Source organism: Thalassophryne amazonica, chromosome 11 (genome assembly GCF_902500255.1).
Source record: "Thalassophryne amazonica chromosome 11, fThaAma1.1, whole genome shotgun sequence".
In the NCBI taxonomy this organism is placed as follows: Eukaryota; Metazoa; Chordata; class Actinopteri; order Batrachoidiformes; family Batrachoididae; genus Thalassophryne; species Thalassophryne amazonica.
The window spans coordinates 38,110,624-38,124,211 of record NC_047113.1 but is presented as its reverse complement, the minus strand read 5'-3'; positions in this window follow the sequence as shown (position 1 = coordinate 38,124,211).

The window sequence follows — 13,588 nt, the reverse complement described above, 5'->3', positions numbered from 1 at the left end:
ATACAAACATGAGAAGGTTGTTAAAGGCAAACATACTGGTAGACCAAGGAAGACATCAAAGCGTCAAGACAGAAAACGGTTACAGTCAGTAAGTAACCGTTACTGACTGCCATAATATTTTTTTCTTGATTTCTTATAGTGTTTCTTAAAGCCAGAAAGTTGCCATTTGAAATTACTTTAGTTTTGTGTCATGTCTGTGATCTGCTTTTTTTCTACAAAATTAAACAACTGAATGAACATCCTCCGAGGCCGGTGATTCCATACTTTTTGCCAGGGGTTGTACATACTATACTCAACAAAAATATAAACGCAACACTTTTGGTTTTGCTCCCATTTTGTATGAGATGAACTCAAAGATCTAAAACTTTTTCCACATACACAATATCACCATTTCCCTCAAATATTGTTCACAAACCAGTCTAAATCTGTGATAGTGAGCACTTCTCCTTTGCTGTGATAATCCATCCCACCTCACAGGTGTGCCATATCAAGATGCTGATTAGACACCATGATTAGTGCACAGGTGTGCCTTAGACTGTCCACAATAAAAGGCCACTCTGAAAGGTGCAGTTTTATCACACAGCACAATGCCACAGATGTCGCAAGATTTGAGGGAGCGTGCAATTGGCATGCTGACAGCAGGAATGTCAACCAGAGCTGTTGCTCGTGTACTGAATGTTCATTTCTCTACCATAAGTCGTCTCCAAAGGCGTTTCAGAGAATTTGGCAGTACATCCAACCAGCCTCACAACTGCAGACCACGTGTAACCACACCAGCCCAGGACCTCCACATCCAGCATGTTCACCTCCAAGATCGTCTGAGACCAGCCACTCGGACAGCTGCTGAAACAATCGGTTTGCATAACCAAAGAATTTCTGCACAAACTGTCAGAAACCGTCTCAGGGAAGCTCATCTGCATGCTCGTCGTCCTCATCTGGGTCTCGACCTGACTCCGGTTCGTTGTCGTAACCGACTTGAGTGGGCAAATGCTCACATTCGCTGGAGTTTGGCGCGTTGGAGAGGTGTTCTCTTCACGGATGATGCAAAGGAGATGTGTTGCACTGCATGAGGCAAATGGTGGTCACACCAGATACTGACTGGTATCCCCCCCCATGAAACAAAACTGCACCTTTCAGAGTGGCCTTTTATTGTGGACAGTCTAAGGCACACCTGTGCACTAATCATGGTGTCTAATCAGCATCTTGATATGGCACACCTGTGAGGTGGGATGGATTATCTCAGCAAAGGAGAAGTGCTCACTATCACAGATTTAGACTGGTTTGTGAACAATATTTGAGGGAAATGGTGATATTGTGTATGTGGAAAAAGTTTTAGATCTTTGAGTTCATCTCATACAAAATGGGAGCAAAACCAAAAGTGTTGCGTTTATATTTTTGTTGAGTGTATGTATGTATGAGTGTGTATGTATGTATATATGTATGTGTGTGTGTAATCTCCCTCTTACCCTCTCTGGGGAGGGTGGTACAGGGCCTGTACCAGAGGCCTGGGAGTTTATGGGTTTAGTGCAGTATCTTAGCTGTATCTTAGGACTGCACTCTTCTGGATAGAGATCCCTGATGTTGTGCCTGGTATCTGCTAGAGCCACTTTTGCAATTTGGGATTTACAGCTCCTCGTGCTCCTATTACCACTGGGACTACTTTGGACTTTACCTTCCACATCTGCTCGAGTTACTCCTTCAGCTCTTGGTGCTTCTCAGTTTTCTCATGCTCCTTCTTTCTGATGTTGTCAGCTGGGATTACCACGTCAATCACAACTGTGGTCTTCTTTCCCTTGTCAAACAACACAATGTCTGGTTGGTTGGCCAGCAGCTGCTTGTCTGTCTGGAATTTGAAGTCCCACAGGACCTTAGTGCTGTCATTCTCAATCATCTTTGGAGGTCTCTCCCATCTGGACTTCTAATCTGTATGTGGCACAGACATTCCTGTACATAATTCCTGACACTTGGTTGTGCCTCTCAATGTACACTGTCCCAGGTTGCATCTTGTATGTATGTATGTATGTATAAAACAGTGATAATAATAAACTTAAAATATATTCTTTATTGAAATAGCACTTTTCTTAACAGAGTTACAAATCCTTAACAAGAATTAAAATCAATGTAAATAATACAACCAGAGTGCTTAAAGAGGCAAAGTAAAAGAAGAGATGAAATCAAACATGCACTTGACAATTTGTACAACCCCAGTTCCAATGAAGTTGGGACGTTATGTAAAATGTAAATAAAAACAGAATACAATGATTTTCAAATCCTCTTTTTGAAATGGATGCCTGCAACACGTTTCAAAAAAGCTGGGACAGTGGCATGTTTACCACTGTGTTACATCACCTTTCCATCTAACAACACTCAGTAAGCGTTTGGGAACTGAGGACACTAATAATTGTTGAAGCTTTGTAGGTGGAATTCTTTCCTATTCTTGCTTGATGTATGACTTCAGTTGTTCAACAGTCCGGGGTCTCCGTTGTCGTATTTTGCACTTCATAATGTGCCACACATTTTCAATGGGCGACAGGTCTGGACTGCAGGCAGGCCAGTCTAGTACCTGCACTCTTTTACTATGAAGCCACTCTGTTGTAACACGTGCAGAATGTGGCTTGGCATTGTCTTGCTGAATTAAACAGGGACGTCCCTGAAAAAGATGTTGCTTGGATGGCAGCATGTGTTGCTCCAAAACCTGGATGTACCTTTCAGCATTGATGGTGCCATCACAGATGTGTAAGATGCCCATGCCATGGGCACTAACACACCCCCACACCATCACAGATGCTGGCTTTTGAACTTTGTGCTGCTAACAGTCTGGATGGCCTTTTTCCTCTTTTGTCCGGAGGACACAATGTCCATGATTTCCAAAAACAATTTGAAATGTGGACTCATCACACCACAGTGCACTTTTCCACTTTGCGTCTATCCATTTCAAATGAGCTCGGGCCCAGAGAAGGCGGCGGTGTTTCTGGATGTTGTTGATGTATGGTTTTCACTTTGCATGGTAGAGTTTTAACTTGCACTTGTAGCTGTAGTGACGAACTGTGTTAACTGACAATGGTTTTCTGAAGTGCTCCTGAGCTCACGCGGTAAGATCCTTTACACAATGATGTCGGTTTTTAATGCAGTGCCACCTGAAGGATCGAAGGTCAAGAACATTCAATGTTGGTTTTCGGTCTTGCCGCTTAGATGTAGAACGTTCTCCAGATTCTCTGAATCTTCTGATTATATTATGGACTGTAGATGATGGAATACCTAAATTCCTTGCAATTGAACGTTGAGAAACATTGTTCTTAAACTGTTAGTCTATTTTTTCACGCAGTTGTTCACAAAGTGGTGATCCTTGCCCTATCTTTACTTGTGAACGGCTGAGCCTTTTGGGGATGCTCCTTTTTTACCCAATCATGACACTCACCTGTTTCCAATTAGGTGTTCTTTGAGCATTCATCAACTTTCCCAGTCTTTTGTTGCCCCATCCCAACTTTTTTGACATGTGTTGCAGGCATCCATTTCAAAATGAGCAAATATTTGCACAAAAACAATAAAGTTTATCAGTTTGAACATTAAATATCTTGTCTTTGTGGTGTATTCAATTGAATATAGGTTGAAGAGGATTTTCAAATCATTGTATTCTGTTTTTATTTACATTTTACACAATGTCCCAACTTCATTGGAACTGGGGTTGAACAACTGGAACATCTTACAAACACTTATCAGTTTGATTTGAACAAAATCAGTTAAATGTTCCAGTTCAATTATTTACAACATGAAGAAAATCACTTTAAAATGCACAATACATTTTAGATAAACTAAAATCAATACAATTTAGCTTCTTAATTGTTCGGCACTCATCTTCATTTGTCATTTTCTGTGTACGTTTAGCAAGATTAACTATTATACTGTGCATCAAACCTATATAAATGTTCTGGATTGTGATTAAAATAAACAGTACATATACACCACAAGTATGGATGCGTGTGTGCACATGCACAGAGAAGAGGAATTCTCATGAACTTTGACTCTTTCTGTGCTTGACTCATAATATTTGGGGTGAGCCAGGTTGTGTCTACTCAAATCCACTGACAGGATAAAACACAGACAGATGCTGCAGGGGTTTAATAAAGACCAATAGGCACGCAAATGTCTAACTTGTATTAACTGTTGAGCCTCTCGGTATGTCAATTTATTTCCATTCGCAGTCATGTCCATGAGCAGTTGGACACAGTGACACTGTTTTTGAAAATTTAAACTGTACACCGCACTATTTGGGGGGGGCACTATAAGAAATACAAACTCTGTTACTGGATGCTAAATATATTTGAAGTAGGCATTTATAAAAAAAAAAAATGACTGCAAGAAAGAAACAAATGAGGAAAAGCCACGAAGACATCTAAAGAACTCTGAAGGAGCTATTAGCTTTTGGAGAAACTGTGCATGGTGCAGCTTTTGTCTGTTGCACCACCTGTTACAGAACTTCATGCTGATGTGGTACAAAGAAGGATTTTCATGCAAGAAAACAGACTGAATCTAGGCTAAAATCTCCCATGTATCCTTTTAAAGAAAGTTCCTCTCTATGCCACTCTACCATAGAAGTGCATACATGGTGATGCCACAGACAAACGTTATGGTCAGTCACGGATGCATGCAACTCCTACAGAGTTGTCTGGGTGTCTTGGTGTCTTCCCTCACTAGTCTGTTTCTTACGTGGCCAGTCCAGACACATTTGCCATGCAGAGCAGTAATGTTTGTAATGTGTCCATCCCATGAATTGCATAAAGAAAACTGATTCTAAAAATGATGGTTTATATTTACAACAAACCTTATGTTTGGTTTGTCCAACTACTTATGGCTTCTGAAAATGTGTATAAAAATTGAGAAATAAATATTTTATTAAACCCCATGAATTAAAGCTGAGTGTCTACACTGCAAGCACATTTTGATGGTTTCATTTCTACACTATTGTGGTGGTGTAAAGAGGCAAAATATGTGGTCTAAGTGTTTTTACTTGGTTGACAATCTTTAAACATATGATGTCCTTCAGCTGTGATATCAAGCCTATAAACATATTTCCACAACCTCTAAATATAATGCAATGCTAAAATACCCTCATTCGCATGAACATGAACATGAACCTTTTAATGTCATCTACTTTCACTTTCACTTTACTTTCACTTTATTTATTCAATGTCTCCAAAGGAGCAACGAGCTGTACAGCAATGAGTATACAGAAAAATACAAAATAAAAAGAAAAGAAAAGAAAAACACACCAGACATTCAATACACAAGGGGGACACAGTACAGCCCTCAGTACAAGCGTGCGTGCGCACATACATGAGCTTTTGAAAAGACCAGAAGTGCCTCTCTACTCTGATTGGCTGCCAACCCCTCTCCCCCATCCCCCCAAAATCAGATTTGCATGATTCATAGCATAAATATTGGAAACAGAATGTGACCTTTTGACCTCATAAAATAGGTCAAGGTTAGCCATCTTTGAACTTGTCCAAGGTCTGTGTCCCAAGAATGTTCCCTGTGATTTTGAAGACCCTGGCAGTAATTTAATTCAATCTCTATTTAACCAGGTTAGTCCCACTGAGATCGAGATCTCTTTTGCAAGGGAGACCTGGACAATTACAAAGTTTCCAAACCACCTAATCTGCATGACTTTAAATGTGGGAGTAAGCCAGAGCACCCGGAGGAAACACCCATGCAAACATGGGTAGAACATGCAAACTCCACACAGAACGGCCACAGGTGGGAATCAAACCCATGACCTTCTTGCTGTGACACAACAGTACTAACCACTAAGCCACCGTGCTGCCCAGACAGACAGACAGATGGACGGATGGACACAAAGCCTTTGTAACACCTGATGGCCATATTTTGATGGCCTTGGGTAAAACTGAAATTTGAAATGTCTGCCAATAGGGGACTTCTGCTCGGGATAATCTTTCCCATACTGCTCTCCTGCTCTTGTCCTTGCATGGATTTTTCAGCATCTCCGAGTTCGTAGCTGGGGTGGCCGGGCCATGTGAGAAATGAAAAGAGCAGTTAGTTTCCCAGAGGGGAGAAAAAAAATTGGATGTGGACCAGCCTCGGGTCAGGAGAGCTTCTTCTCTACTGTACATCCCTAATCATCTGTCCATTAAGGACATGTTTATGTTTGCACATTTTTCCTCTTCGATCGTGCTGGAGGAGATTGAACTCATGAGAATACTGCTGCTCAAGTATGTTCCTTTTTCCTGCAGCACTTCTTTCTGTCCTTGACTACACATAAAAGCATCATCCAGGCATCCAGCCTTTATCAAACCCACTTTTACACTTTTATTTCCAGCACAGTGCACAACAAATGACTACAAACATCTTCATATGGCAAGTTACTGACTTCACAAAGACAGAGTGGGAAAATAGTGGACTGTTGCAACTGTATCTCCCACTATGACGCCACACTAAGTAACAGTGATGGGAATCATGGCGGCATCCCAATCCACTGAGGGTGGGACGAGCCATCAATGCAAATACTGAGTATCAAGAGAAAAATGTACAACCTCAATTCCAATTAAGTTGGGACGTTGTGTGAAATGTAAATGAAAACAGAATACAATTATCTGTAAATCCTCTTCAACCTATATTCAATTGAATACACCACAAAGACAAGATATTTAATGTTCAAACTGATCAACTTTATTGTTTTTGTGCAAATATTTGCTCTTTATGAAATGAATGCCTGCAACACGTTTCAAAAAAGCTGGGACAGTGTTATGTTTACCACTGTGTTACATCACCTTTCCTTCTAACAACACTCAGTAAGCATTAGGAAACTGAGGACACTAACTGCAAGTGTCATGACTGGGTATAAAATGAGCATCCCCAAAAGGCTCAGCTGTTCACAAGCAAAGATGGGGCGAGGATCACCACTTTGTGAAGAACTGCATGAAAAAAATGGTCAGACAATTTAAGAACAATGTTTCTCAATGTTCAATTGCAAGGAATTGAGGGATTCCATCATCTACAGTCCATAATATAATCAGAACATTCAGAGAATCTGGAGAACTTTCTACACGTAAAGCTGGGCTTACACTGTGCGAGTTTTGGCCCTTTTTCAGCCAATTTTTCACTCGTGCTAGAATTTTTTGAATCGCACTGAGTTTCAGCTTAATCGCGCGTCCTGCATCGTGTAGTATAAATAACATATAAACAAGCTGCATTTAACCTCTCACAACTACCTCCCGATTGGCAATTGTATGGTCGGATAAAAATCAAACCTGTTTGATATTCTGGTCAGCCGTCGTGAGGGTTCCATGCTGTTGAAGCAGCGCTACAAGTGTCTCTCGCACTGTGCATGTGCAAACACCGGAGAGAGCATAAACAGTGATCAATTCTTTGGGAGAGTAGCTTCTGTTTCTTTATTCCCCATTATCCTTCAACTCATTTAAAATCTTGTATTTATTTTTTGTTAAAACCTTGATGTCTCCCATCAAGTGTTTTTGTAAAAATAAGAAATGTAAATAAAGTTTGAAAAAAAAAAAGAAAAAGGAAAAAAGCTTCTGTTTACGTTTTGCTTCCGGAAACATGAGTCCGATGTGTGGTTTTTGAACCTATAATGTGAGTAGTCAGATTGCATCAGAGCATCGGGCCGTACAGTGCGAGAACATTAATCATGTGCTCTGAACATTTACACCCTGCGGTTTTGTCACACAGTTTGAGCTGGAGCCGAGTACAACGATTGAAAATATCCTACAGTGTCTGCCCAGCTAAAGCCCAGACCTGTTGCCCATTGAAAATGTGTGGCGCATTATGAAGCGCAAAATACGACAATGGAGAACCCCGACTGCTGAACAACTGAAGCTGTACATCAAGCAAGAATGGGAAAGAATTCCACCTACAAAGCTTCAACAATTAGTGTCCTCAGTTCCCAAATGCTTATTGAGTGTTGTTTGAAGGAAAGGTGATGTAACACAGTGGGAAACATACCACTGTCCCAGCTTTTTTGAAACATGTTGCAGGCATCCATTTCAAAATGAGCAAATATTTGCACAAAAACAAAAAAGTCTATCAGTTTGAACATTGAATATCTTGTCTTTGTGGTGTATTCAATTGAATATAGGTTGAAGAGGATTTGCAAATCATTGTATTCTGTTTTTATTTACATTTTACACAACGTCCCAACTTCATTGGAATTGGGGTTGTATCATGATATTTGCCGACCCCTGTCCATTCTTCAAGTACAGTTTTCTTTCACATTCATTTGGATTTCTCTCCATGTTCTCTTTCACACATTCCCTCTGAATTCTCCTTTTCTTCACATTAATCATTGCCCTGTTTTCTTTCCTCACCCCCCCATCTCTTCCAGGAGTGATCAGCAGCATTTCCGCTCCCAAACTCCCCATGAGCACTGGTCTCCCGAGTGGGATATTAATAGGAGTGAGTCAGATCACGGAGAGACACTGAGGAGGGATGAGAGTGGGAATAAGAAGTGGGGAAAGGGCCGAAGAGGAGCAGCCATAAATCCTTTAACAGGAACTGGACACACACACACTCAGCCGCGCACATCATCATGTTCATTTAGGAAAAAGAAAGGTGAGAAAATAATTCAGATTAAGCAACTAAGAAGTCTGGTTTATATTTAAGTTATAACTTGCACCAGTTCAATTCTTAAAAAAAAAACAAAAAACAAAACACTGATCTGTTGAGAATGCAGTCTCTGGACTGTTAGTCACAGCTGAAAAAAATGCAAATGACCCCAAATATATACACAACACACACACACACATACAAAACAGTGATTTTATGGTAGTTGGTAATAGTGATAAATGTTGGGCCCATTTAAGTTGTGTTACATCATAACCTAGCGTAGATGGCACAGTGGCTTAGTGGTTAGCACTGCTGCATCACAGCAAGAAGGTCCTGGGATCACTTCCCCACTGATGATTTCTGTGTGGAGTTTGCGTGGGTACGGTCCAGCTTCTTCCCACTTTCAAATGGACTGGATTCATTTATGGCTCCAAGAGATATTCCAGACATGTCAAGAGATGATTGACTCTGAGCTCTGCACTGAGCTCCATGGACCTTACCCATTGTACTGTGTGTTGGACAATCTAGTGAGTGCTGTCAAACAAACCAATGTCATGTTGGCACGGAGAAGCTACCAGCTGCAGTCAGTCATAATCACTCATAGGAAATGGAGGAGACTTGAGAAGATGAGGCATCTTGGAGCTTTCAGCCCCACTGAAATAATAACAATCCAATTGGGTGTTTGAGCCTATATGGATCGACTCTGTAGACTCTGTAGGGACAAAAATTTCAGAAATATGCCACCTGCTAAGTTAGTATAACTCTCTCTGTTAGAATTTTACTAAAGAAATATATATATATATACGAGGTCTGTCAATAAAGTAACGGCCCTTTTAATTTTTTTCAAAAACTATATGGATTTGAATCACGTGCGATTACATCAGCCAACCTTGAGCCCCCGTGCGCATGCGTGAGTTTTTCCACGCCTGTCGGTTGCGTCATTCGCCTGTGGGCAGGCTTTGAGTGAGGAGTGGTCCAGCCCTCTCGTCTTTTTTTTCATTGTTCAGGAATGGCTCAGAGACTGGCGCTTTGCTTTATCAAACTTTTTTCAGAAACTGTGAGGCACATCGATGTGGACACCATTTGAGAAATTCAGATGGTTTTCGGTGAAAATTTTAATGGCTGATGAGAGATTATGGAGTGTTACCGTTCACTTTAAGGACTCCCCACGGAGCTGCAGGACGCGCCGTGCTCCGAGATGCCGTCGCCAGCCTGTTTCAAGCTGAAAACTTCCAAATTTAAGCCTCTGTTGACCCAGGACGTCGTGAGAGAACAGAGAAGTTTCAGAAGAGGTCGGGATCGCTGGCGCAGCCGCTCATGGCCCGGCGCCACAGCAAAACACCTCCGTTGGAAGCCTTACAAAACAAGTTGGAACATGCCCAGCTGTTAAACAATTTCTCGGATACTCACTCGACTAAAAGCCATCGAAATCTGCCTAAATCTTAGGAATGGTTATCAACACAGAGGTGTTTTTCCTGTGGCGCCGCGCTGCGCCGGCTGGGTGCCGACGTGCGAATCCGTCCGCACGTCTTTCATTACAAAATCTCCTTTAACAGTGGAATGTCCGGATAAACTGCTGATCCCGACCTCTTCTGAGACTTCTCTGTTCTCTCACGACGTCCTGGGTCAACAGAGGCTTAAATTTTGAATTTTTCAGCTCGAAACAGGGAGACGACGGCGGCTCGGGGCGCGGCGCGCCCTGCGGCTCCGTGGGGAGTCCTTAAAGCGAACAGTAACACTCCATAATCTCTCATCAGCCGTTAAAATTTTCACCGAAAACCAGCTGAATTTCTCGAATGGTGTCCACTCGGATGTGCCTCACAGTTTTTGAAAAAATTTTGATCAAGCAAAGCGGCAGTCTCTGAGCCATTCCTTAACAATGAAAAAAAAGACGAGAGGGGTGGACCAGTGCTCACTCAAAGCCTGCCCACAGGTGAATGACGCAACCGACAGGCGTGGAAAAACTCACGCATGCGCACGAGGGTTCAAGGTTGGCTGATGTAATCGCACGTGATTCAAATCCATATAGTTTTTGAAAAAATAAAAAGGACCGTTACTTTATTGACAGACCTCGTATATGTGTGTATATATATATATATATATATATATATATATATATATATATATATATATATATATATATACGAGGTCTATTAGAAAAGTATCCGACCTTATTATTTTTTTCAAAAACCATATGGATTTGAATCACGTGTGATTACATCAGACATGCTTGAACCCTCGTGGGCATGCGAGAGTTTTTTCACGCCTGTCGGTTACGTCATTCGCCTGTGGGCAGTCTTTGAGTGAGGAGTCGTCCACCCGCTCGTCGATTTTTTTTCATTGTTTAGGAATGGCTCAGAGACTGTTGCTTTGTTTGATAAAATTTTTTTCAAAACTGTAAGGCACAACTGAGTGGACACCATTCAATAAATTCAGCTGGTTTTCGGTAAAAATTTTAACGGCTGATGAGAGATTTTGGTCTGGTAGTGTCGCTTTAAGGACGGTCCACGGCGCCTGACGGCGATCTGCGCTTCGAGGCGGCAGCGTCTCACCGTTTCAAGTTGAAAACTTCCACATTTCAGGCTCTGTTGATGCAGTAAGTCGTCAGAGAACAGAGAACTTTCAGAAGAAGTCGGCATGAGGAGTTTATTCGGACATTCCATTGTTAACGGTCATTTTGTAATGAAAGAATGTGCGGGCAGAGTCGCATGTCGGGCTGGACCCGACCGCGGGGGGTCGCGGCAGGAAAAACACCTCCGTTGGAAATCTTAACGGGCAAGTTGGAACATGCCCAAGCTGTTAAACAATTTCTCAGTTACTCACTTGTTGAAAGCCATTAAAAGCCGCCTGAATTCTACAAATGGTTTTCAACACGGAGGTGTTTTTCCTGTCGCGGCGCACACAGATTTGCCGAGTCGTCACGGAAACGACTCGGCGAATTTGCGCGTACGTCTTTCATTAAAAAAATGTCCTTAAACAGTGGAATGTCCGCATAAATTCCTCATGCTGGCCTCTTCTGAATCTTCTCTGTTCTCTCACGATGTCCTGGGTGAATTAAGCCTTAAATTAGGATGATTTCAGCTCGAAACACGCCGACGACGGCGCCTGGAAGCGCTGCGCGACGTCCCGCTCCATGGGAAGTCCTTACACCGACAGAAACACCCCATAATCTCTCATCAGCCGTTAAACTTTTCACAGAAAACCAGCTTAATTTCTCGAATAGTGTCCACTCGGATATTCCTCACAGGTCCAGAAAAAATTTTGATAAAGCAACGCGCGCCGTCTCGAGCAGCGTGTGAAACAAAGGAATTCAGCCGAGAGGGCGGGACCACATCTCACTCAAGGCCTGCCCACAGGGAAATGACGTCACCGACACGCGTGAAAAAACTCACGCATGCGCACGAGGGTTCAAGCATGATTGGTGTAATCGCATGTCATTCAAATCCATATAGTTAAAAAAAAAAATAAAAGGGTCGGTTTATTATCTAAGAGACCTCGTATATATATATATATATGTGTGTGTGTGTGTGTTGGTAAAACCAGTGCTTAATTTGTAAAGTGGGAGGTCCCGGAGCGCAGAGGATGGGTGGCTCCGGTGCAGAAAAAAAAGAAGGGCGGGGGGGGGGGTGGCGGTGAGGGCTTGCGAACAACGCTGTGCGCTACACCGAAAATAAGCTGGGCATGTATTGTAGGCCTAATAACACTAGTCACACCAAATCCGGATAGAGTACAAATTCCTGTTTAATGATGTACAGTGGTCCCTCGTTTATCGTGGGAGTTACGTTCTTCGTGTTCACACCGGGCGCGATGCGAGCAACTGCAGCCACAGGTTGCCATGTAATCCGTATGTAAGGACGCGTTTTGGCGCCAAACCGCGCAGCGCGACGCGAGTGAAGTGACGCGAGTGAAGTGACGCGAGTGAAGTGACGCGAGTGACGCGATTTTGAGCGTTTTGCACATTTGTGGTGCGATATTGCGTCGCGTCACGTCGTGTTGCCCTCCTCCCCAAGTTGAAAAATCTTGGGGAGGGAGAAAAAAGAAAAAAAAAATCTGAACTTTTTCGTCTTGTCGCGCCGCGATGACCAATCAGGGACTGAATATGTAGTGACGTGGAGATGTCTAGAGTTTGACTGAAGATGTGAACATGTCCTGTCTCTGGTAGCAGCCTGTGAGCAGGACTTATGTCTCTTTTGTCCTTTATTTCACAATCATGACAGAGTTTTTGGAGCGAGAAGCAGCACCACAGCTGCGGGAGCGGAGTTTCTTTTTCTTTTCTTTTTTTACGTGCGCGCGAGGGAATCATCCATGGAGATTCTTTTACTTATTAACTACACAGATGTATAATAAAGCAAATGGTGACTGGTTTCTAAAGACAATTATGACAGAGTTATTTTTGGAAAGAGCGAGGGGCAGCCTCACAGCAAGCAGCGGAGTTTCGTTCTTTTTTTTTTATGTGCGCGCGCGAACGAATCGTCTGTGTGGAGAATATTTTATTAATTAACTACACAGATGTATAATAAAACAAATGGTGACTGGTTTCTAAACACAATTATGACAGAGTTTTTTGGGGGAGGAGCGAGCTGCAGCAAGCAGCAGAATTTCTTTTTTTTATTGTTTACATGTGCGCGCGTGAACAGGACAGTTGGTCCTCAAACTGGGTCCCGCAGAGGCGGAAGGACCACTGCAGCAAATAATGATACTCTGTATTGGGAGCTTTCCACAACAACTCGCTCCGTGTGATCAAGGTCTGTCATGATGACTTGACGCCGAGCGGAATGGAAGCTCCTCCTATTTGATGATGCACCGGGGCGAATTTTCACACTGAAAGTCCACCCAAGCAGAGCGACACACCGGGCGAAGGAGGCGTGTCCGTCGCCACGCGACCCCCGCGAATTTGTAGTGTCTGATCGTGCCCGGTGTGAACGCGGCATAACCCGCGATAAAAGAAATCCGCGAAGTAGCGCTATTTTTTACACTTATTATAGATGTTTTAAGGTTGTAACACCCCTCACTA